The sequence below is a fragment of the Meles meles genome, chromosome 6 (assembly GCF_922984935.1).
Source record: "Meles meles chromosome 6, mMelMel3.1 paternal haplotype, whole genome shotgun sequence".
In the NCBI taxonomy this organism is placed as follows: Eukaryota; Metazoa; Chordata; class Mammalia; order Carnivora; family Mustelidae; genus Meles; species Meles meles.
In genome coordinates, this window is record NC_060071.1 from 107,448,115 (window position 1) to 107,474,075 (window position 25,961).

The following is a 25,961-nucleotide window of genomic DNA, read 5'->3' on the forward strand; positions in this document are numbered from 1 at the left end:
CTCACATATTACTCAGATCTCTACATAACTCACCACTTCTGGGAAATCTTCCCTAGATAAAACAGGAAGAGCCAGCTTTCTCTCTCTCCACTGGAGAGATATGTACTGTGTCTTTAAAACTTTTCCAAATTTCAGAACAAAGAGAATTATTATCGGGAGGCACGCTCCAGTAAATTGCACTTTGTTAAATTAAAAAAAAAGACACACACAAACACACACACACACACACACGAGTCCTCTTAGATAACAGTGTTACACTTCACAAGTTTCAATTTAATTTATTTCTTAGTTGTTACAGTTAGAGATACCTCAGATGCTAGTCCTTTTTAGCCAGTTAGTTGCTGTCTCAGTAGCTTTGGACGGTAGTAAGCAGCAACCAAAATTAATTATATTTTAAGTTAATTATATGTGCTAATTATAGTTAATTATACTATATTTCAAAACTTAGAGGATATGTCTTAGTTCTTAATAGGGTTTACCATGCATAACAGTTCTAGTTAGTGTTTTTGTTAAGATGAGAATAAATAGGAAGCTTATAAAAATGAAGCAACTAATCACTTTCCTTTTAAGTCAAAGTTCAATCACCCAGAAAAACCTAAATAGCTGATACATTTATGCTTCTTTGTTTCAGACTGTGGAGTACAAAAATAAGTGTACTTTGATTGTAAAATTTAGTGTATTTAGGGTAAACATGTCCCCAAACTCCTCTTATTGTCTTATGTATAAATGTACTTAAATATTACTGTCTCTAAAATGACACTGAGGTTTTACTGAAGTCAGGAAAATTATAGAAATTTTTATTCTAGCCTAAAGCATGCTTTAGTACTAACCCAAGGGAATTAGGTGGCTATTTGTAAGCTAATAAAGAGTCCTTAAACTCCATTATACAAATGATGCACTCCCCTTTGTATTGGGTCTAATGGCTTCCCTCTTCAATAGAGCTGGATCCTTGGGCACACACTCAGGAGACATCCAGTGGTTTCGAGGTAGATTGCTTTGGGGGCATTGGAGCAGCTGAGGACTGAATTACACTGCTGAGAAAGGAAAAAGGAGGACAGTTCTGGAGTTAAAATAAGACAGAATGCATCTTTGGAGGACATAGTGGCTGCAGACTGGCAGAATTCTCAACATCTCAGGCTAACACATATTTTTCAGTTTTCATTTGTATTTTGGGGGTGCTCTAGAAAGCTTAGACAAAAATAATTGAATTCAAATGTAGAGTGTGCATTTTTAGCCAGCCCATATACAGGAGATTCTCTGTTGGTGTAGGAACTGTTCTGATGTTCATTCCTTGAAGACTTCTGCTATTCCCTCCAGGTCAGGATGTAGGGGGAGGAGTTAGTGAAGAGTCCCTAATTTTACTTATCTCAGTCCACATCTTCAAATGATTGAAAGCGTTTCAATCATTTTGAGTTTCCATAACGCTTGAGGAGAGCTTGGGGTGTTTGTGTATGTTCTGGGCAGTGCCTGGCATTTTGCAAGAGACTGATGAGCAATCAGTAATGATAATCAGCACATCTCCTTTGCCAGTAGACCAGGAAGATCGCTGCTATCCTCTCAGCAAAGAGCAAACGAAGAAGCAGAGATTCGGGCCAGCCTCTCCTTTCCGTTGCAGCTTCTTGTTATTTACTCTGGCTTAATGAATGGCCACCAGCTGGCAGACACAACAGCTTCATAATATTTGTATACAATTTGTTTGGGTCGGTTTTTCCTTTCTCTCTCCGTTTGAAGCAGGGGTTACCCGGAGGAGAATTCAGGCAAACTCTGGAGACCGAGGAGAGGGAAGATTTCGTTTTCCAGTGACTTCTGGGAGGAAATTCAGAACGGGCAGGGTGAAATCGGGTACCATTTGGTTAAGGTTTAAAAAAAAAAATCATCCAGTGTGGGGGCCAGGTGGTTCTTCAGTGGGAGGGCCACGCAAGACGAAACCAGCTTTGGCGAAAGCGGGGAGAGGGAGAGAGAACGAGAGCAGGGCCAATGAATGAAGGGAATTCCGCTGAGCCTCCAAACCCTGTGCTCCCACCCCCCACCTAGCTGCGGGACGTTGCCTCGAGAGGAAAGCCCCGGAATCCCGAGCCAGCCCCACGCTGGGGCTTACCGGAGCCCGCGGACACGCGCGCGGGGGCCGAGGCGGCGGGCGCCTGTCCCTTTAAGGGGCCGGTCTCCGGGCACCTCCGGCCCAGACGCCGGGACGTGCCGGGGGCCGCCCCGCCCCGAAGCTGCCCGTTTCCTGCCGGGCTGCGCGACGGCACCTGAGCAACTGCGGCGGCGGCGCCTCAGAGCGGGCGGCCCGGGCTGTAGTGCCCGTGCCGCCGCGTCTTCCCGGTCTCCTTTCCCGGCTGCTCAGAGTAAGGGTAAGCAGGCCGCGCCGAGCCTGGCGCCGGTCGCGGGGACCGCGTGGGGGAGGGTTGTGCCAGCCGCGGTGTCCCAGGGCGGGCAGGAGGGCTGCGCCGGACCGGGGGCGCGGCCCCGGGGCCCGGACGCCGACCGCCGCTTGCCCCTGCCCGCCGGGTAGGCCTTGGGCGCCGGCTCGCCGCGGCGGGGCTCCCGCCGGAACGGGGCCGCCGCGGCGGGCGAGTTCCGAGGGGCCGCCTGGCCTCGCCGGGCCGCTAAGGGCCCGACCCCGGCTCCGCGGCAGCGCTTGCGAGCGCGGAGTCTCCTGGGGACGTCTCCCGGTGAGAGGTTGGCCGGAGAGGGCCCTGGGGTGACCGAGGCGCCTATTTTTAGCTGGGCCTGAGGGCCCCCAGGAGGAAGGCGGATTACCGCCTCCTCGGCCGGTGGACAGAGGGAGCCCGTCTCCGGCGGCGTCCCTGGGCCGGAGCTGGGCCATGCTTACGCCATGCTGGAATTTCAGTTCTCGCTGTCCCTCCGGATACTTAGGGAACCGGCGCTGGCCCCCTTCCCAGTGCCCCCTCCCACCGCCGTGTGCGTGTCCCCGGGTCGCGGTGGGGGGCGGTTGGGGCTGGGAAAGCGGCATGAGGGGAGTTTGGAAAAATGTGGACCGCCCTCAAGCCGGGGGAAGTTATCCCTTCCTCTCCCCGAGGGGTGTGTCTTCCTTAGTTATTCCCCCTCCCCCCTTCGGTTTCCAACAATGAGATTTTTGGCGTCGGGGAGCTCCGCGGAAAACCAAACCGGCAGCCCAGAAAAGTCGTTCGGTAATCAGACACCTGGTGTGGGATGTGCAGCCCCGCACGTTTGTCGTGAAGGAGTGTGTGTGCACCAGAGACAGGGAGCTCCCAGCGCGGGGAGCGGCATCCTAACCTCGTCCAGCCCCAGCTTGATTAGGTTCAAGAGCGGGCTGTTTAATTTTAGACATTCCTTCTCCCGGGAGGAAGGAGGAATCGAAATTCGTATTTGGGCCTGTATCAGAGAAGGATTCCATAGCAGACATGTGAATATGCACTGTCTAAAGAGCTAACTGTTTAAAGTTGTGGGGTTTTTTGAGATGCTTTGTGGAAAGTCCTGAAAATTTTAGACACCCGTGCCTTGCTATAGATAAATACCGTGGGGTGTACGAAACACTTTGAGTTGAATAGGAATTGATTTAAGTTTGAGTTCTTGCTAAATTAGGTTGCACTTGTTCTACCTCACCTAGCCGGCAAATGGCAACACTGTCTCCAGCTTGGCTAAAACGGTTGCTAACAAGACTAGGATGATCTTCCCAAGAATAACACTGAGTAGACGTGCTTTGCTGTAGACTTTGGTATTTTCTGTGTTCTCTCATAAACAAGCCCCCCCGCCCGCCCTTTGTCTTAGGATCTAACAAGAAATAGCTGGGCTTATTGGTAGGTTCTAAGAAAAACATTAATTTCCCTCTAACCTTGAATTAGAAATGAGTTTTCTAATTTTGCAGCATGAGCAGTCATAACAGTATCTGTCAGGTGTGCTTGGAGAATGGAGTGTTCTGTTTACCTTTCTGAGACTCATGGTGAAACTTAAAATGTAAGAAAGCCTAATGAAAATTTTTCATAAATGTGTTAAGCACTTTAAGATTATAAAGGATATCAAATATTATTTAACTTTTTCTTGATGACTCAGGGTCAACATTATGGAGAACCATTTATGATTTTGTTCCCAATTTATTTTTTTCTGTATTATTCCTTAACATCAGTGTCTCTTCTGCTTGATGATGTGTTTTCTTGGGTCTCTCACTCCAAGTCTTCTTACAGTTTGTAGGCCTTAAACTACTTTCAGTAGGGAAAACATTTTAATAATGTTGAATAACAGTCAATATGGCTTTTCTAAAGGGCCTAATAAGTGAAGGCTTTTTTGAAGGACTGAAGGACTCATGTTAAAATTGTTACTGTTATTGAAGTAAAAATTGAATTTTACTTGAAAAGATATGGAAGATGTATTTTTAATTGAATGTTTATTATAATTTTTGTATTGCAAAGAAAGTTTTAATCTGAAAGATCTCTAATGTTTCCAGGAGGGTTTTGGGTTTTTTAGGGATCTGATCTCTAATGTGTAATAAAAAAATGAAGAGAAATCATGCTTTGCAGGAACGTTAAAATATTTGAGGATGACGGCATCTTAAGCTGCTTGTTCTTGTACAGTTTGTTTTTAATTCCGTTGAAGGTAAATCCAGAGTATACTTAAAGGTTAGAAGCAAGTAACTGGTTCTTTATAAATGACATTGATTACTCTTATGCATAAATAGAGTTGGGTTTTACTGCTTTCTCTTCCAGTTTTTGTGAACATGACTTTGGATGTTCTGATCTTAAAATGTAGTTTATGTGCAAATCAAAGGGAAAACATTGGTTTAGGTAAGAGTGTAAGCTACTCTTTCTATAAACAGAATTAAACGGTAAAAACTTCAGTACTGTGAATTAAGGAGTTTGATTAACTTAACCTGCTGTAGCTGAGCTCTGGAAAAAGAAATGATAATTTGTAATTGTTTGCATGCCAGGCTGTTCACTTGCTGTTTAAATATTTTTTGGTCTTTGAGAGGGATAGCAATGCAAACCATTTAGGCTTCCCCCTCACCCATTGGCTTTAACGTTGGAAGGATAGGCAAAATGTACTTTCAGTAAGTACTAAGCCTAGTTTTAGTAGAGACTCTGCTAGGAGATAGAGTATTCCTAGGAAATTTTTTTTTTTTAAAGACTTTATTTATTTATTTACTTGACAGACAGATCACAAGTAGGCAGAGAGGCAGGCAGAGAGACAGAGGGGGAAACAGGCTTCCTGCTGAGCAGAGAGCCGGACTCAGGGCTCCATCTCAGGACCCTGGGATCGTGACCTGAACCTAAGGCAGAGGCTTTAACCCACTGAGCCACCCAGGCGCCCCATTCCTAGGAATTTTTAAAGAAATGTTCCACTCCTTTCGAAAAAGTTGTGATTTAGTGTTTTATGTGTCATCTTTACTACAGTTAGATTAAGAACTTTTAGCTTAAATCTGGTTTCAGCAAAGTGATTTGTACACTAAGTAGAACCTAAGTTAATTTGTTTATACTCTCCCCTCCTTCCAGGACATTGCTTTTTGGGTTTCTCTCCTACTAATTGCTTTGCTCTTTCTGCCTTATGATTCATCCTCTACTCTTGAAGTAGAAATGCTCAGTCCTTGGTTCACTTTTCTTTTTATACTCCCTTGGTGATCTCATCCAATGTCATGGCTTTAAATACCTATATGCTGATGGCTTCCATATTTATATCTCCAGCCCAGGCTTTCCTTCTGTACTCCAGACAACCTGTTCTGCTTTTCCACTTGTAGGTGAAGTAGTCAACTCAAAGCTAACTTCCATTTTTCTCTTTAAAACTCCTATGGTGCAATCTATGCCATCTCATTTGATGGCAGCTCTACCCAACATTCAGGCAAAAGAAAAGTTGCGGAGTCATTCCTGACTTCTCTCTTTTTAATCTTTTACACTTGGCATTCTTGGCTTTATCTTATCTTGGAAATATATCCAGAATCTGGTCACTTCTTACCACCTGTATTGCTTGCGAAGTTGGTCCAGGCCATCTTATCTAGAGTTTGGCGTTTAGCCTCCTTACTTGCCTTCCTGCTTCTTCCCTAGCTCCCTAGAGTCTTTTTCAATTTAGCAAGCAGATCCAATCACTTCTCAAAGCACTGCAGTGACTTCTCATTTGCAGAGTAAAGGCCAAAGTCCCTATAGCCCGCAGTGCCTTAGAGAATCTACTCTTCCATATCCTTTACCTCTCAAGTTAGCTACTGCTTTGCCCCCCTGCTTATTTCTCTCCAGCCCCGTTTGCTGTCTTAAGGGCTTTAAATTGACTGTTGTCCCTCCTTGGATCACTTTTTCCCTAAGATATCAGCATGGCCAACTCTCTTGTCTCCTTCAAATCTTTATTCTTCAAAGTTTTTCAAAAGGTCTATCTTACTGGTTTATTTAAAGCTGCATTCCCTTGGGGTGCCTGGGTGACTCAGTCGGTTAAGCGTTCAGCTCTTGGTTTTGGCTCAGGTCCTCATTTCAGGGTGGTGATGCAGCCCCGTAGTGGAGCTCTGACCCCAGTTGGGGAGTCTGCTGGAGATTTCCTCTCCCTTTCTTTCTCAAATAAATAAATAAATGAATCTTAACAAAAAAATAAAGCTGCACTCCCCTACTTAATGAGTCTTGTATCCAGCTCTGTTTTCTCCATGGCACTTGCACCTTCCAGCATACTATATAATTTCGTTTTTGATTGTGTTCATTGTCTTTCCTCTCTGCCCCCCATACATACTGTAATGTAACCTCTATGAAGACAGGACTTTTTGACTGTTGTGTTTATTGATGGATCCTAAGGGTCTCAGGCAGGTGTTCAGTAAAGATTTATTAAATATCTGTTCATTGTAAGTGAATTAAATCCTTATCTTGCAGTTTCTTACTGTGATGGATTCATTCTTGAACACATGGAGTTTTCAGTTTGCTCCTTTCCTAGGAACAGAGAACAGAAGAAAAGTGGCAAGAGCCTTTGGGAACCCCTTGTTGGAGGTAGTGATATTAGAGTGTTGAGATCTTCTGGACCTTCCCTGTGCGGTTAGGACCATTGGTTAGGTGACTTAAAAAGTTGGTTGAGGGGTGCCTGGGTGGCTCAGTGGCTTAAAGCCTCTGCCTTCGGCTCGGGTCATGATCTCGGGGTCCTGGGATTGAGCCCTGCATTGGGCTCTCTGCTCAGCGGGGAGCCTGCTTCCTCCTCTCTCTGCCTGTCTTTCTGCCTACTTGTGATCTCTGTCTGTCAAATAAATGAATAAAATCTTAAAAAAAAAAAAGTTGGTTGAGGGGCGCCTGGGTGGCTCAGTGGGTTATGCCGCTGCCTTCGGCTCAGGTCATGATCTCGGGGTCCTGGGATCGAGTCCCGCATCGGGCTCTCTGCTCAGCAGGGAGCCTGCTTCCCTCCCTCTCTCTCTCTGCCTGCCTCTCTATCTACTTGTGATCTCTCTCTGTCAAATAAATAAAATAAAATCTTAAAAAAAAAAAAGTTGGTTGAAACAAGAACTCATATCTATGTACCTTAAGTGTTTTATTTTAACTTAAAACATTTACTTTTGTCTTTTTATTTGGATCAATCTCTTTGAGTAAGGGTTACTGATCCTTTTTTCTGTAAATTATACCCTGAAAGCATTGCCTATGGTTTCTAGTATTGGTTTCTTTAAAATGGAATGAAAATGTAGGGCCTGGGAAACATTCCAAGTTAAAAACATTCTAGATTTTCCTCTCATTCATTAAGGCCTTCCAAAGGATGTAACTCAGTTTTTGTAGAAATAAGAGCTTCTGTTTTTATTCTTCTATTTAATGAATTTATAGAAATAAATTTCTATTTATATATAGAATATAGTATATAGGAGTATATAGGAGAGTAGACTGCTCTCCAGAAACATTTAGGTTTCTGTAGACACTAGCTCCTGTGTTTTTACCAAGGGGAGAAATGTCATTTACTCCAGTGGGAGAGATCCTTGAAGGTAGCTTCCATATTGAAAAGGTTTTGTTGCGGCTATAGGATCCTAGCTGCCTACCATTACTTGAGGAAAATGTCCTTTATTCACATTTCTTTATTTTGACTGGTTAGTAACATTTATGATTAGTTATCAGAACTTACGTGATTTGCAGTAATTGACTATCAAGAGACCTGACACTATGCTACATTCTCACTGGAAAATGTGGGGCAATTATTACTTATTTTTGTGCATGAGTCATTTAAGTTGCCAGGGAAACAGTCTGGCCTGGTGTAATAAGCTGGAAGTCAGTACTTAGGAGACCTACATGTCTTAAACTTTAATAACTCCAAGATTTTATGCAATTTTCTTTTTTCTCAGTACTTTCTATAATGTATGGTGTAATGGAAAAAGCATGGTAGTGACTGTGAAGAGCTTAAGTTTGGTCTTGCTAGTTAGTACCACTTACTGTATGTGTGAACTTACTATCTTTAACTTGCCTAAGGCTCATTTGCCTTGCTTGTATTATCTTACTAGTTGCTACATAAGTGATAGCTAATTATTAGAGTGCTGTAAGTCTCTGTGAACACTTTCTGTACAGTACCATATTTAATCCTTCCGAACAATTTTATGAGATTGTTACTATTGGGTGGAAACTAGGGAGACAGGTTAAATAATTTGTCCAAAGAGCAGCAAGTGAGAGGAGGAACCTGAATGTGAACTGAGGTATTCTGACCCTAGAGTCTATCCTCTAACACTCATCGAGCTGTTTTGTAAGTATGCTTTCTAAAAATAGAAAGAAGGAAGGAAAGGGAAAGAAGGAAGGAAGGAAAGAAGTGCCTGGTTGCCTCAGTTGGTGGAGTGTGGTCCACCATTGGTGGAGTTCAAGTCCCACAATGGGTATAGAGATGTCTTAAAAATAGGGGTGCCTGCATGGGGCTTCCTGCTCAGCTAAGCAGGGAGCCCACTTCTCTCTCTCCCTCTGCTGCTCCCCCATTTGCGCTCTCTCTCTCTCTCACTCTCTGTCAAGTGAATAAATAAAATCTTTAAAAAAAAAATAAAAATAAGGCACTGTCCATGTGCAATTATCTGTTAGGTGTTTTAGTTAATATTAACTACATTAATGTTATACAGACTTTCTTTCTCCCAGAGTTAGAGGATTGGCTCTTACTGTTAGTGACTTAAATTTGAGAACTTGAAATTTTCTAAGTGGAGGAAATAGAAAAAGCAACTTTAAACCAAATGCCATAAAATGTTTTATGTAGAAAACAGATAGATTATGATTGTTCTTGATCCTAAGAAATTTTTTCAGTTTTAATTCTTTAATTCTTTTGACTGTGTATTATGAGTTACTGCATGTGCTCTTGTAGGCATCACTCAGTGGTTATATCAGAAAGGCCAACCCTTACCACCCTGCCTAAAATACTCTATTCCTTGTCCCAGCCTTATTTTTCTTCATCGATCAGTTACTACCTACCATTATAGTATATGCTTATTTATATTGCTTGATAGCTGTCTCACCTATAAGAAGCGCTACAAAGTGGGAACTTTGTCGTTTACCACTGAACTGTATCTCTGGTAGGTGGTGTTCAGTTCAGTGAATGAATTGCTTGATTGAATGTGATGAGGACTCACTGAGCCTTCTGCTTATCTTTTGTGCCATTCTTCTCTGCTAGCAAGGCTAGTTGATTTATATGAAATCCCATGTAAAACGAAACCTCTGGAATAAGGGTTTCAGGGTTACTTTTGGGAGCGGAATGGAAAGCTATTTAATACACGAATTTCAGCAAAAATGTATCTATGCCTAGTACCAGTTAACTTTGTTGATCAGTAATGTGTTTTGAGTAAAATGTGTACGTAATTTAGTGATTACATGTGTTTAGATCTAGTTGTCTTTGAAATAAACTAGAACTAAGCTGTACACTGAAAGCTCCCAAGTGTTCTGAATGCTATGTTGCTGAACATTTAAGATGTTTCCTTACTTTTTTTTAAAATTTTATTTATTTATTTGACAGACAGAGATCACAAGTAGGCAGAGAGGTAGGCAGAGAGAGAGAGGGGGAAGCAGGCTCCTTGCCGCGCAGAGAGCCCGATGCGGGGCTCGATCCCAGGACACTGGGATCATGACCTGAGCTGAAGGCAGAGGCTTTACTTTAACCCACTGAGCCACCCAGGCGCCCCGTTTCCTTACTTTTTTAATATCTACACATATTATGTGTATGTTGAATTCAGGTTGAATTCATTTATGTTGCTTCTGACCTGTACTTACTTAGTTTATTGGAAAGTCATGTTTATTTGAAATGTGCTCTAATTCTTTTTACAGTTTTCTTAACCTGAATGAGGTTGACTGACAGTTACAATTTTCTGTGATGTGAATTTCTCAAGCTTGTAATATCATTTGGTACTCTTCATTTCTGGGTACAGTTTTCAGGTACTGGGGTGTATAAAACTTGTGGTTGGTACACTGTTCTGATGGATGGAAGTAATTTCTTAAATTGCTTTCAGTTTGACCTAGATGTTAACTGTAATTTTTTTAAAGATTTATTTATTTATTTGACAGACAGAGATCACAAGTAGGCAGAGAGGTAGGCAGAGAGAGAGGAGGAAACAGACTCCCCGCTGAGCAGAGAGCCCGATATGGGGCTCCATCCCAGGACCCTGAGTTCATGACCCGAGCCGAAGGCAGAGGCTTTAAGCCACTGAGCCACCCAGGTGCCCCAACTGTAATTTAAGGTTAAATTGGATCCTTTAGAAAAGTGTCTTAGTTCTTTTCTTCCTTTGGTAGTTGCGGGTGGGGGAGAGTCAAAAAAATTACATTTAGTTTTAACCTGAACGAAGTCTTTCTGAATTTGAAATTTTTGGAGTACTTTCAAGTAAAATACACACTTAAGATTAGCCTTGGAATTTTATGTAAAATATAACCCGTGCATTTACCTTGTTTAATAGGGGTAAGGGAGAAAAAAATACTTTATAAATATAAAATAACTGTAAAATGGGCAAGGCTGAATTCTTGTCTGCTTGTCTGGCATTATTTATGTGGCATAAATTGAATAATTATATTCCATATTCTTTGCAGTTTTATTTACGCAAAACGTCCCAGCAACATTTAAAATAACATACTTTTTTTTTTTAAGATTTTATTTTATTTTATTTTTTTAAAGATTTATTTATTTGACAGAGAGGGATCACGAGTAAGCAGAGAGGCAGGCAGACAAAGAGGAGGAAGCAGGCTCCCCGCTGAGCAGAGAGCCCAATGTGGGGCTCGATCCCAGGACCCTGAGATCATGACCCGAGCCGAAGGCAGAGACTTAACCCACTGAGCCACCCAGGCGCCCCTTAAGATTTTATTTTTTAAGTAATCTCTGTACTCAACATGGGGCTTGAGCTCACAACCCTGACATAGAATCAGTCACTCCACTGACTGAGCCAGCCAGGTGCCCCTAAAATAACATTACTTTTGTTTAAGGAGTTTTAGTTACTACTTTGGGTTGCTATATTGGATTTCTTAAGGTAGCTTTGTGGTAGGTCAAGAAAACCCTAGGTATTTTTGGTAAAGATTTTAGAAATTTCTTATTTTATATTTTGAAGCATTTGCTTTTATTTTGGGGGGTGGAGGATTTGTTTCAAAATATAACTTTCTAGGGGTATTTAGTGCTGTTGTAATTATATTGTATACATTTAAGAAGGGGGGAAGTACATACCTGTTAGTTTTAAACTTACGTTAACCTTTTTGTTCTTGTCATCTTTATATTTTGTTGAAAGTTAAATACTGAGGGGCGCCTGGGTGGCTCAGTCAGCTGAGTGTCTGCCTTTGGCTCAGGTCATGATCACGGGGTCCAGGATCCAGCCCCATATCAGGCTCTCTGCTCAGCGAGGAGTCTGCTTTTCTTCACCTCCCTTCCCTACCATTCCCCTGCTTGTGTGGGCTTGCTTGCTCTCAAATGAAACAGATACTGAATGATTCAGATATACAAGAGAATATAGAATGTGTCTGTGCAGTTTAAAGATTAAATATAAAAGAAATGCCCTTGTACCAAATATCTGTGTACCTTTCATTCAACTTTTAAAAAAAATTTTTTTTCTTTTAAAACTAAGTACATAAAAATAGTATTTATAAGATATATGTAAGCTAAAGAGTAAGGATGCAGTGAACAGCCTTGTACCTAAATCCGCAGTTCAGGAACATTATCCTAACTTTTAATTCCTTTTTGTGCTCTTCCGCCCCAGAAGTAACCGTTAATATTTGCTTTTTTTTTTTTGTAGTTTTGCCACATATATTTATACCTTTATACCTAAAATATTTTTTCCTGTTTTGTATTTGAACTTTTTGTTTTGTTTTTGAACTTTAGAAAAGAGATCCTTCTGTATGATGAGTTTATTTGCAACTTCCTTTTTACTCTCGGCTTTATGGTCCTGATATTCTTCCACCGTGTTGTATATAGCTCTAAGTCATTCACTTCCACTGCTTGCATGGAATTTCATTGTGTGAATATTTTTCACTTAATTACCTGTTCATGGGCATTTCGATTGTTTCCACTTTTCTTTTGCTGTTGTAAAAAAAATGATGCTGTGAACACCCTGCGTAGGTCTTTTGGTACACTTGCATATGTAAATGTCTCTAGGATAGTGTTTTATTTATTTTTTATTTAAAAAAATTTTTTTCCCAGGATAGTGTTTTGAAAAACCTTTTTGTTACTACTTACTGTAATAAATTTTACATTGTGAGACTCAGTACGTTATCAGATGTGCTACATCTATAACAAAAATGTTCAAGAAAAGGTACCTATGTGATGCTAGTCCATTTCATTAAAAATAAGAATAGTGATTAAGACACACTAAGTTGATTTTTGCTACCCACTAATGAGCTGAAATTTGCCGTTTAAGTATATTGTTTTGGAGCCCCTGTTTACACTAAGAATGAGATTGCTGAACTGTTGGAGGGGTGCATTTTCAGCTTTATTAGGTACCACCAAAATGTTTTCCAGTGTCATTATACCAGTTTATTCATTCTCCTCACTAATATATACATGTGTTGGCTCACGTTCTTGCCTATACTTGATAATTGGCAAATGCTAAAGTTAGAAACCCTAATGAAATGATAGCTTGTAGTTTTTGCATTTCTGCTTCCTGAGAGGAAACCTTTTTTCTAGTGTTTGCTGGCTATTTTTTTCCCTTCTCTTGGAATGGCTGTTTATTTTTCTGTTGGGTTGTTTTTCTTTGTGATAGGAGTTCTGTATATGTTCTGAATATTAGTTCTTTGCTGATAAGTATCACAAATGTCTTCTCCCATTTCATGGCATCTTACTTTTTTTTTCTTTGCCTTATATATTGTCTTAGTAAAAGTTCAGAATTTTAATTTAGTTGAATTTATTAGCATTTCCCTTTTACAATTTATACTTTGTGTCTTAAGAAATCCTTCTCTACTGCAAGGTTATAAAGATACTTTTACACATCCTTTTATGTCGCCTTTCACAATTCTTTGCCTAGAATTGATTTTGTTCTTTTAATGCTACTGTTTTCTTTTCTCTAAAATTTTATTGCTCAGCATTTGTTTTTTTTAAAGCTAAAATGCGTGAATTTACTGGATACTTTGAAGTAAGTCTTTGAGTTACTAGTTTTTATGCAGTGTCCACAGCTTGCTTTCATAGAGTCGTAATTATGTAAGAATGTTCAAGTATGGATAGAGTTTAAAGTATAGATAACTTTGAAGTCTCCATTCATCCCATGCGACTTTATAAGAGATTTGAAAACATTTTCGTGATACCAGTGTTTGCATGTGGTTTCCTTAAATTAAGGACATTGTTGTGAAGCATTCTGGTTAATTATTTCCTTAAGTAGCAGCTCTTTGTGCTTGATATTTTGCAGTTTCACCACAGTGCGTTGTAAGTGTGGACAAACTTCTTTATATCCAGCTAGTACTGAGAGTAATTACATATACTGTGACGAATCTGATCTTCAAGTTAGGAAAATTCTCAGCTCTTTAAATATGGCGTCTGTTATTTTCATTTCTCTTTTGAAAGACCTAAGTTGGGTCTTTGTATCTTAATTGTTATTTCATTTTTTTTTTAATTTTTCTATGCCGCATAATTTAGTACTATGTTGCAGTTACTAATACTACTGTATTCAGTGTAGACTATCTTCTCTGTTGAGTCTCTATGCTAGTATCTACAGTGTTGGATTTGGAGTTGTTTTTTCATATATACCTGTCTATTTCAGTTCTTTCTGGTTTTCTGTAATCTTGTGGCTACTTTAAAGGAGTCTCTTATCTCTCTGACATCTTCAACATGTTCAAATTTAAAATTCTTTGTGAAGACTATTTTGTAAAGCTAGTACCATTTGGTGTTAATTTATTTATTAGGCACCTCACCCATCACTAAATTTCTTCCTGTGGTTTGAAATTTGGTTTGTTAGGCTTATTTTGAGTGGAGAGTTTTTAAAACTTTTTTTTTCCATCAGTGCTAACGCCCTTTACCCCTCTTTCCAAGTTATTTAGTTTCTACCAGGCCCACTGCCTCTAGATGCAGTTAAAAAAAAAAAAAAAAAGCAAAGTGGATAGATGTTTTTAATACGCAATCATGTATTTCTTAAGAAGGAGATGGTTGTATATATTGCTCTTATTAAAACAATGAAGTCTAAAAAGTGATCACTACTTATGGGGAAAGAAGCATAGTGTAGAAAAGTACAAGGGTATAATCTATGCTTCGAATTTTCCTTTTCTGAAGATTTGACTTTGGAGCTGTTTAAATATTTTACATAATTATTAAACAAAAATCTAAAAATCTGTAAAAGTTGGGGCACCTGGGTGGCTCAGTGCGATAAGCCTCTGCCTTCGGCTCGGGTCATGATCTCAGGGTCCTGGGATCGAGCCCTCTGTCGGGCTCTCTGCTAGGCGGGGAGCCTGCTTCTTCCTCTCTCTCTGCCTGCCTCTCTGCCTGCTTGTGATCTCTGTCTGTCCAATAAATAAATAAAATCTTTAAAAAAAAAATCTGTAAAAGTCAAAAGTAAAATGAAACCACTGAATCTTTCTTGTATTTCTTTGCTGGATGCCAGAGTGAACTATGCCACATGACTTTAAAACATGGTACTTGACTGTAAGTCCTAATTAGAATATACCCTAGGAAGAGAGTGGAGGAGGGATGGCAAAAAAAAGAAAAACAAGTCTTCAACTGTTATAATCATAATTTTGGTAGTAATGTGTATATTGTTGTTCCAGTACTGAGTAATGTGTGCATTGTGGGCTAAATGAAATGAGCAATTACATTGGTATTACTGAAAACGGATTTTTAACATTGTTGAAAACTGATGTAGTGTTAAGGTCAGTGAAATTAAGTAAAAAATCCCATAGTACTATATTTGAATGAAAGGATCTGTGTGAGTCATGCAATAATTTACCTTATTAAAGATGTGTACATTTTCTGGCCCCAAAGACCTAGAAACAACAATCAAACCCAGTAGCAAAAAACACTCCTGCTGCCTATATTGTGGTCTTTAAGTACCTCTCACAATAAAAGTAAACTAGTGTTTAGAATGGGCATTTTCTTTTCTTTTTTTTTTTTTTTAAAGATTTTATTTATATATTTGACAGACAGAGATCACAAGTAGGCAGAGAGGCAGGCAGAGAGAGAGAGAGAGGAGGAAGCAGGCTCCCCGCTGAGCAGAGAGCCCGATGAGCAGAGAGCCCGATGCAGGGCTCGATCCCAGGACCATGGGATCATGACCTGAGCCGAAGGCAGAGGCTTTAACCCACTGAGTCACCCAGGTGCCCCTAGAATGGGCATTTTCTAAGGCAGGAATTGTATGAGATGAACTACAAATTAATAATTAATTTCTGTGTTACAATATTACTACAAGTTTAGAAACAACACATTTATTATACAACACACATTCAAAACAAGACACATTATTATACTACGGTTTCTGTGGGTCAGAAGTTGCTTAACTGGGTCCTCTGCTTAATGGGGTCTACAGTATTTCACAAAGCTGCTATTATTGTGTTGACCAAGGCTGGGACCCCACCTGAAGGTTAGCTGGGGGAAGATCTGCTTCCAAGTTCATGTGGTTGTTGGTAGCTTTTGGATCCTTGAAGATTGCCCAAGTGAAAGCCTCACTTTGTTGCTGGTTGTTGTCTAGGAGGCTGTTTTATCTCCTTGCCATATGGCCCTCTCCATAGGCAGCTTACAACATGGCAGCTTGCTTTTTCAAAGCCATTAAGGGAGAGAACGCATGTCTTAGTAACATGGGTTACAGTCTTAGGTAGTGTAATCATGTATATGTAAGGTGACTTAGATCATGTCACTTTTGCCCTACTTTATTAATTAGAAGCAAGACACAGGTCTCACGCACACATAACAGGAGGAGATTGCACAAGGGTGAGAACACCACAAGGCAAGGGCCATGAGGATCACTCTAGAGTCTGTTTGCCACAGCCTAGAACCTATCCAAAGCAAGAGAGGCTGCAAACTATGAGGGTAGTATCAAAACAACCCAGGGGCCATCCTGAATAACATCTCATTGGCCAAAAAGGGGGGGAATTTGAACATCAATGATAGTAATTAGTGAATTGAGACCAATCAAATGTCTAACCTGTGAATTCAAGATACTAAAAAACATTAAAAAAAAACCTTAAATTAGTTGCTATTGGGCCAGCTTATTATTTTGACAACTGGTAAATTAAAAAAAAATCTGTCCTACTCACATGATTTATGTCTCAAGGTAATCAAGTAGAGCGGGAGAGAAATTTCTATGGATGTATTCTACCTAATCAAGAAAGAATAATGGAATAGCACCATTTTGTATGTCTTAATAATGTCTAGGCAAAGATCATCAATGGCTGCTATTGTCACTACAAAGGGGGAGACATCTGGACATTAGATACATACTTTAAGAAGTATGCCATAATCATACATTCAAGTCATAATCCTGAATCTGACATAGCCTTTATTATTATTATTTTTTTTAAAGATTTATTTATTTGAGGCAGAGAAGAGAAGGAGCAGAGAGAGAGAGAAACTTTTTTTTTTTTTTAGATTTTTATTTATTTATTTATTTGACAGAGAGAGATCACAAGCAGACAGAGAGGCAGGCAGAGAGAGAAGCAGGCTCCCCGCTGAGCAGAGAGCCCGATGCGGGACTCGATCCCAGGACCCTGAGACCATGACCCGAGCCGAAGGCAGCGGCCCAACCCACTGAGCCACCCAGGCGCCCCGAGAGAGAGAGAAACTTAAACTGACTCATGCTGAGCACAGAACCTGATGTAGGGCTTGATCTTATAACCCTGAGATAGGGACTTAAGCCGAAACCAAGAGTTGTCTCTTAACCAGCTGTGCCACCTAAGTGCCCCCCTGATGTAGCCTTTAAATTTACCAATTAATAGGAAATAAAAGGACAAAAAACTTGTTAAATACTATGAAGATACCATCAACAAAATTCACACTGGAAATCCCTACAGGACCAACTGGCTTTTCCAACCCCAAGTTCTAAGAATGATAAACTGAATAATAAAAAGAGAAACCAAGATGATAAATAATCAATCCACAAAGAATAACTGAAAAGATATTTATAAAGCAGTTGGATTGTTGTGAATACTAGCTTAATACTTGGTATTAAGGAGTTAGTTAATTTAAAATTTGCTGTGAGATGTTTTGTCCTCTTTCCCGTCCAGGTTCAGAGCTTTTATAAAGTTGTAACTCTAGATAATATGTTTGCAACCTGATTATTTTTTATCTCCCCTCTCTTCCTCTCTTTCCTTTCCCCACTTTCCTCTCCTCCCTGTCCACACAACCTGTGCAAATCCTATTCCCATGCCTACCCCTTGGTGTCAAGTAGAGAATTTGGTTCAGTTCTCTTGCTGTTACCTGCAAGAGCTGAATTTCTGATCTTTTGCTTACTGTAGAGTATCTGGTCCTCTCCGTTCTTTCTTTCCTACACTGCATTTAGGTATTGGTTACTGTTTTGGATTTTTATTTTTTCTGACTCAGGGAAATGTTATTTAAGTTTTGAGTTAAGCCAAATCTTTGTTAATCTCTTCTTATGTTTAATCTATCATTTTAAATGTTTGGAATAGAACCATCCTTATTGGCAGTCTTCATCTTCATTTTTACCCGTTATAATCCTGATTTGTTTTTTGATGGCCAGCTCACAGTATCCTGACTGCTATAGTTCTGTTATCTGTTCCTTTGTGCAACTCTGCCTTCTTTTAATCTTGTTGGGTGTTTTTCAACTCTGTAGAACAAATCTGATTTTAGTATCACACTAATTTGTTAATGATTGCAGTCAATTAAACTCCATAAGACTCGAAGTGTGATTCTCGTTCCTGCTAGTTGATACTGTTCATCCTATGCTTCTTTAGTCTCTTTTGGACTCTAGGTATCCTTTGCTACTCTGAGGTTGAGTAATTTTTCTTTTCAGGGTAGAACTGGTATCTTTTGCTGTCTTAAGTCTTGTTGCACACTCCGGTTTCTCTTCAGATCATATCAGTCTTTCAACTTTTAGCTCTTGTTTGTTGCCTCAAACTCAGAATCAAATGTACGTATCCTTTAATGTCTTGAATTCATTCTTGAAAACTCTCCTGCTAAGTGAAAAACCATTACATGAAAACATATTTCCACTAATTAAAGAAATTTTTTTTAAAGATTTTACTTATTTGAGAAAGAGAGTACCAGTGGTGGGCAGAGGTAGAGTGGGAGAGGGGGTTTGGGGGAGAGGTAGAGCTGGGGAGAGTAGGAGCAGAGAGGTGAGGGAGATGTGGTACTCAATCCCAGGACCTTGGGATCATGACCTGGGCCAAATTAACCAGATGAGCCACCCAGGAGCCCCTCCATTAATTTTAATGGGAAATGATGCTGCTTTCCATCGCAGCTGACGAATTTCACATATAAGAAAATATTAATTTAGCGGGACTCCTGGGTGGCTTAGTCTATTAAGTGTCTGCCTTAAGCTCAGGTCAGCTCATGATCCCACAGTCCTGGGGGTCAAGTCCTGCATTGGGTTCCTTGCTCAGTGGGGAGCCTGCTTCTCCCTCTGCCTGCTGCTCCCCCTGCTTGTGCTCTTTCTGTCTCTAACAAATAAAACCTCTTAAAAATATTAATTTAACAATGAAGATGAATTTATGTAAATGTAAACAATTTGAAAATAAATATACTTTGGATGTAAAATGTAATTGATAAAATAAAGGTAAATTGTACTTGCCAAAAGTGGAAGAGAAAACTTGGTGAGGCTGGTGATGGTTGGTGGGGTGTTTACTCTTTGGAAAGTTTATTCTTTTTGTACAGTTTTCTTCACTCATGCCAGCTTTTTTGATGCTCAGGGTTATCTTGCATTTTACACTTAAAAGTCAAATTGTGGCACAGATAAGCACCTTTAAGTGAATAAAGGCCAAACAGAAGTCCTTAAACAGTAATAGAAATAGAACACAGGCAGAAAAGACCGAAGAGTTGTAGGAGATAATAGCTTTGCATTCCTCTTTATGTATACAAAGCAAAACGTTCTGGGTTCATCCAGTTGTGTGTAGTACATAGATACCTATGTATGTAACTGGAAACTGACATCTCTTTGCAACCACCAATCTAGTTTCTGTGTCTATGATTTTTATTTTTTTGAAGATTTTATTTATTTATTTATTTATTTGACAGACAAAGATCACAAGTAGGCAGAGAGGCAGCAGAGAGAGAGGGGAGGAAGCAGGCTCCCCACTGAGCAGAGAGCCAGATTTGGGCCTTGATCCCAGGACCCTGGGATCATGACCTGAGCCAAAGGCAGAGGCTTTAACCCACTGAGCCACCCAGGTGCCCCTATGAGATGTTAATAGTATTTGCAATATTTGTCTTTCCTTGTCTCCCTTATTTCATAATGCCCTCAAGGTCCATCTTTGTTGTTCCAAAGGTAAGATTTCCTTATATTTCATGGCTGAACAATATTCCTCTGTGTGTGTGTGTGTGTGTGTGTGTGTGTGTACATTTTGTTTATCCATTCATCTTTCAACAGACATTTAGATTATTTCCATGTCTTGGATATTATAAATAATGCAGCAGTGAACATGGGGGTATAGATACCTCTTTGAGGTAGTGATTTCATTTCCATTGGATATATACCCTGAAGTGGGATTGCTGGATTATAATGGTATTTCTGTTTTTAATTTTTGAGGAACCTCTGTACTGTTTTACACAGTAGCTGTACCAATTTACATTCCCACCAACAATGTACCAAGTACTCTGTGTCCTCACCAGCACTTGTTTTCTGTTTTTTTTTTTTAATAATAGCCATCCTGACAGGTTTAAGGTGATATACCATTGTGGTTTTGATTTTCATTTTCTTAATGATTAGTGATATTGAGCACCTTTTCATGTATCTATTGGCCATTTGTATATCTTCTTTGGAATAATGACCATTCAGATCCTTTGCCCATTTTTTACTGTTGAGTTGTTATAAAATTTGGATATTAACCCCTTACTTGATAATGTAGTCTACAAAAATTTTTTTCCTATTTTGTAAATTGCTTTTTCATTTTCTGATTGTTTCTTTTGGTGTAGAGAAGCTTTTCAGTTTGATATAGTCTTTACTTTTGTTGCTTGTGCTTTTGGTGTTCTATCCAAACATCACTGCCAAAACCAATGTCAAGGAGCTTTGTCCTTATATTTATTTTCTAGGAGTTTTACATTTAAATCTTTAATTCATTTTGAATTAATTTTTGTGAATGTTGTAAGATAGGGGTTCAGTTTCATTCTTTTACATGTGAACAGCCAGTTTTCTCTGCACTGTTCATTGAACTGCACTTTTTACCTTTTCCCTATTGAATATTCTTAGCTCCCTTGGTAAATATTAGTTGACCACATATGTGTGAGCTCATTTCTGGGCTCTTGATTCTCTTCCATTGCTTTATGTGTCCGTTTTTTTTCTACTACCACACTGTTTTGATTATTGTAGCTTTGTAGTATAGTTGGAAATCCGGAAGTATGATGCCTCCATCTTTGTTCTTCTTTCTCAAGATTGCTTTGGCTATTCAGGGTCTTTGTGGTTCCATATGAAATTTAGGATATTTTTTCTATTTCTGTAAGATGTGCCATTAGAATTTTGATAGAGATTGTATTGATTCTATAGCTGTAAGGCTTAGGGCAGTATGGACGTTTTTTTTGGTTTGTTTTTAGATTTTAGATTATATTTAGATTTCTTTTTTTAAGATTTTATGTATTTATTTGACACAGAGGGAGAGCACGTGTGTGCACAGCAGGGAGAGGAGCAGGCAGAGGAAGAGGGAGCAAGGAGCCGTTTGCAGGGCTCGATCCGAGGACCCTGTGATCATGACCTGAGCTGAAGGCAGACGCTTCACCGACTGAGCCACCCAGGTGCCCCCAATGTGGACATTTTAACAGTATTATTCTATTCCATGTGATAACTTTCCATTTATCTGTGTCTTCTTCAATTCTTTCATTGTCTTAATACCTTTCAGTGTACACATCTTTCACTTCCTGGCTATGTTTATTGAATAGTGTTTCTGGTGCTATTATGAAAGGGATTGTTTTCTCATGGCTATATTTTAGATTTCTGATATCTGGTCACCTTTGAAGCTCTTAAATATTTCTGTTGTTTGGAGGGGAGTCTTGGTAATCACGACTTCGAAGGTTCACTGTATTCAAAGCTTTGATTATGTTGGCTAGATAGACTTACAAAGCAGTTTTGAGTGTGGAAATTCAGGTGGTGAAATCTTAGAGACTTGACTTTTTCTTGGAGATTGTTCTTAATACGGTAACTTTTTTCACTGTTTTTTGTTTAGGTTGTTTATTGGGAGTCAAAAGAATAGCAACAGCAGAAAACAAAATAATGTAAAAACAAAACTTGTTTTTTTGGGGTTGTTGCACGTTTAAATGTTAAAATACAAAAGTTGTACTTCTAGTTTATGGTAGTCTTGTCTAGACTTTCTAATTTTTAACGTTCCGTTATACATTCCTTTTGCAGCTTGAAGAACATTATAATGAAGTCCATATTGTGATAAAAAGTTCTTGATTTTGTTTTTCAGAGTACTAGTGAACACAGATAGGATTAATATGTATTGTATTTATGAAGGTTTATTTTGAAAGAAAATCCAAAGAGAGGGACTCATAAGGACTACCTGTATAAAGTTATTTATGTTTTGAAATTATTTGTGTCATGAAGTAAACCTTTTTTTTTCCAGGTTTATGCTGGTTGCCTTTTAGACAGTGCTATGCGTTGAGTACCATGTTGGGCTTACAAACAGTAGGTGGGAGAGAAGGTACAGATCAGTAGGGAAGTCACTTATTTGGTATTTTGTTAAACTTGCAATAGTATAAAGTAAACCTTGTAGTAAGTAAGTAAAAATCTTAAGTGAATTTTTTTAAACTGTAGTTCTCAAGGTACAATTTCAGAGAAAGGTGGCAATATAAGATTGTGAATGTAAAAGCAAATGATGCTTCAGTTCAGTGAATGGCAATGGGAAAATATTCTGAAATTTTTAAAGATTATTTAACTTCAGTGTAGGTTAATAATTTATTATGTAAGTGATGTTTCAGAAAAATATGAAAATGAAAACATAAGTAGTTGCGTTGCCGTCTTTTAGTTCCATCAATTTATATGTGCTTGCAGTTGGGATATGTGTTAAGATTTTGCTGTTCACAATTTTGCTGTTTGTATAGACTTTATGTCTTTGCTTTCTCCTAAGTAGAAGAGTAGGAATTTGTGGAATGACATTAAAAAAATTGAAATACAGGGCGCCTGGGTGGCTCAGTGGCTTAAAGCCTCTGCCTTCAGCTCAGGTCATGATCCCAGGGAGCCTGCTTCCTCCTCTCTCTCTGCCTGCCTCTCTGACTGCTTGTCATCTCTGTCTGTCAAATAAATAAATAAAATCTTTAAAAAAAAAATTGAAATACAGACTGTGGAAGTATAGAAATTGAAAGGTAGACTGAAGAATAGATTGTATTGTCTTAGAAAAAATAATCAGATTTGTACTCTTTGGTGCACTTGATTGTAAAATACTGTGAAGTTTTGTTTTAATTTTACATGGTTTTGTATTTGGAAGCTCTGAACACTTTAATTGAGGGGCCAGAAGAAGAAAGTTTTTTGTTAGCACTTTTCTCCCTGGCTTCCCAAAAAGTTTATTAGGAAAAAGGTCAGCTATAATCCCTAATGTAATGAAGGAGTCTTGTAATATTCTCTATCGTATTCTGATAGGAAGTATTGCTCATTTAAAAAACTGCATTTAAGATTATTAAGTTTCACATCAATTATTTTTAATTGTTTGCTAACAGTAGCAGTCTGTTTTGTTTGTGCAGTCTTTTCTACTTCTGAAAACTAGATATTCCAGTGTTTAGCTGGATCTGGAATTTTGTGTTAATGCTAATTTTTTTCTATGGAGATTTTATTCCATTATCCTTTGGCTTCTGTTGCTGAGTAGTATGTAAATCTAATTTAATTTTTTATAGGTTTTTTCCTATTGCTTTAAGACCCTTGCATCTTCTGTTACATTGTTTTAAGATATATATATATATATATATATATATATATATATACCCACACACTTAAATGTGTATTCTATCTAGATTTTATTGCCCTTCTAGAATTGGAAGGTTCTAATCTTTCAATAGTTTTTGAAAAATTCTCAGTTATTATCTCATCAAATACTACCTTTCTTGATTCTTTTCTCTCCTTGAATTCCCATTTGACCTTCAGGACCTTTTCTCATTCTTTCCTTTGTATCTATTAGTTTTTCTTTCATGTTTTCTCTAATGTATTCTTTTGTGCCGCATTGTCAGTTTGATGAGATCTTTCTGTTTTATTATTCTTTGGTTATCATTATCAGTCTATTTAGTTTTAAAAGTCCATGTATCTGTATGTATATATATGTAAGGATGTTCATACACAATTTCTTCCGTTCTTTCTAATCTCTCTGGTCTTAAGAGTTTCTTTCTTGTATGTGATTTCTTTTATGCTTCTAACAGATGGAAATTTTTTTTTTAATACTCTCTCACATTATTCTGTTTGGAATTCTTGGAGGTATAATCCCTGTTTTGTAAGTTCACTTTCAGGAGGAATGTAAATACTGTACGGTGCAGGCCTCGACTGGGTAGAAGGAATTTTTTTCCAGAGGATTTCAGGACGTTGGCACCATTTTTGTGTTATTTTTGATTGAAGGGGTGGGAGTGTTCTGGACTGGCAGAGACTGTGGATGCAAATCTCAGAACCCATGGTTATAAAAATCTTTATGAAAACTTTGTTAGCTTTTGAATGGTAGGAAAAGTGGGGCAAGCTTTCTCTTTTTCTTGTGTAAATATGGGAATTTCTTCCTCTTAATTAGCCTTTGCTGACTGTGGAACCCTTGAAAGTCTCAATTTTAGTACCTGTCTAATTTCCACTTCCCCAAGTGCAGCTCATTGTCTTCTGTCTTTGCCTCAAATGGCCATTAACACTTTCATTTCCTATTTGATTTTCCTCCTTCCTTAGGAGTTCCCTTAAATACCAGAAGACTTGCCTGTTTTAGAGCAAAACAATTTTTGTTATATTTAATTGGAAGAGTGTTCGCTCATAACGCTACACATGGATTCCTCAGTTTGGTTTTTAAGTCATAAGTAAACTCATAATTTAAAAACAATTAAATTTAAATTATGTTATAAAAGTAATGTGTGCATGATGGGAAAATATAAACATTCTGAAGGATAAAAAGTGAAAAGTTACCAAGAAAAGTACCCAGAAATCGCCATAGAGTTAATGGTTTCTGATGTTTCCTAAGAGTTTTCTAAGCATGTATGAGCATGACTCTGTCACAGGAAAGGTAATTTTCTCTCTATACTGCTCTGCAACTTTTTATGTGTGTTTGATTTATGTGCAATATTTCTTTCAATGTCTTACCATATTACATGTGAAACTCTATTAAAGGCTTATTTAGTCATTTCCCTAATGCTGGACATACAGTTCTTTTTGGTTTTCACAGAGTTACATTGCTAAGTGAACACTGTTGGGTATGTCTTTGTACTTGTGTAATTAGATCTATAGAATATGTATGTCTGGTGGCTTTTCTGGAGAAGGAAGTTTTTTCTATCGAAGAGTATGCACTATTTTTATACTTAACTATTCCCCCAAATGTCTCTCTAAGGAGATTATACTATTTATAATTAAAAACTAAATGAGAATACTGGTTTTCATACTCCCTGTCCTTGCCTGATATTTTAGGCAGCTTTATCAAGATGTAACACACAATAAACTGCAAATATTTGAAGTGTACAATATGATAAATTTTGATGTGTACATTGTAAAATTTGATGTGTACATTGAAACCACTCACTGCAGTCATGATCATGAACATATATGCCTCACCTTCAAAATTTCCTTGTACCCCTTTGTGATTCCTCATTTTCACATTTTCTTGCCCTGCCAGTTTAAGTAGAAGTTTGCATTTCTTTAAAGTGACCAAGGTTGCATTTAAAAAAAAAAATACATTTATTGTATATATTTTTTTTCCCTTGAGAACCTTCTTTTTTTTTTTCCATTTTAATTAATTTATTTTTTCAGCGTAACAGTATTCATTGTTTTTGCACAACACCCAGTGCTCCATGCAAAACGTGCCCTCCCTATTACCCACCACCTGTTCCCCCAACCTCCCACCCCTGACCCTTCAAAACCCTCAGGTTGTTTTTCAGAGTCCATAGTCTCTTATGGTTCGCCTCCCCTTCCAATTTTTTTTTTTTTTATAAACATATAATGTATTTTTATCCCCAGGGGTACAGGTCTGTGAATCGCCAGGTTTACACACTTCACAGCACTCACGATAGCACATACCCTCCCCAATGTCCATAACCCCCTCCCCCTCTCCCAATCCCACCTCCCCCCAGCAACCCCCAGTTTGTTTTGTGAGATTAAGAGTCATTTATGGTTTGTCCTTGAGAACCTTCTTAACATGTCCTTTGGGTTTATCTTTTTCTCACATTTTAAGTGATACTTGTAATTTAGGGCCATCAGACCTTGGTCATTTTGGGGGATTTAGTCACTTTTCTTGTGCCGTAAAAATCTTTAATATTTTCTAGTCAGCTTTCTCAGTCTTTTCCTTTATGGTGCTTGGTTTTACTTGAGACACAGAAAAGCCTTT

The 25,961-nt window shown here is 38.8% G+C and overlaps 1 protein-coding gene across 9 annotated transcripts in view; it reads left to right on the top strand.

Annotated features, from left to right (window-relative positions):
* The first annotated feature begins 2,214 nt into the window (after positions 1–2,214).
* The window catches only part of KTN1 (kinectin 1), a 110,462-nt gene continuing 86,715 nt past the window's right edge, over positions 2,215–25,961 (top strand). For 6 of the 9 annotated variants that reach the window (XM_046008057.1, XM_046008060.1, XM_046008065.1 and 3 more), the window contains exon 1: positions 2,215–2,354. The gene's annotated coding sequence lies outside the window, so the exon portion shown is untranslated. Of the gene's footprint in view, positions 2,355–21,171; positions 21,214–25,961 lie in introns of those variants that run through there. The other 3 variants (XM_046008061.1, XM_046008066.1, XM_046008058.1) reach the window with 2 other exon arrangements.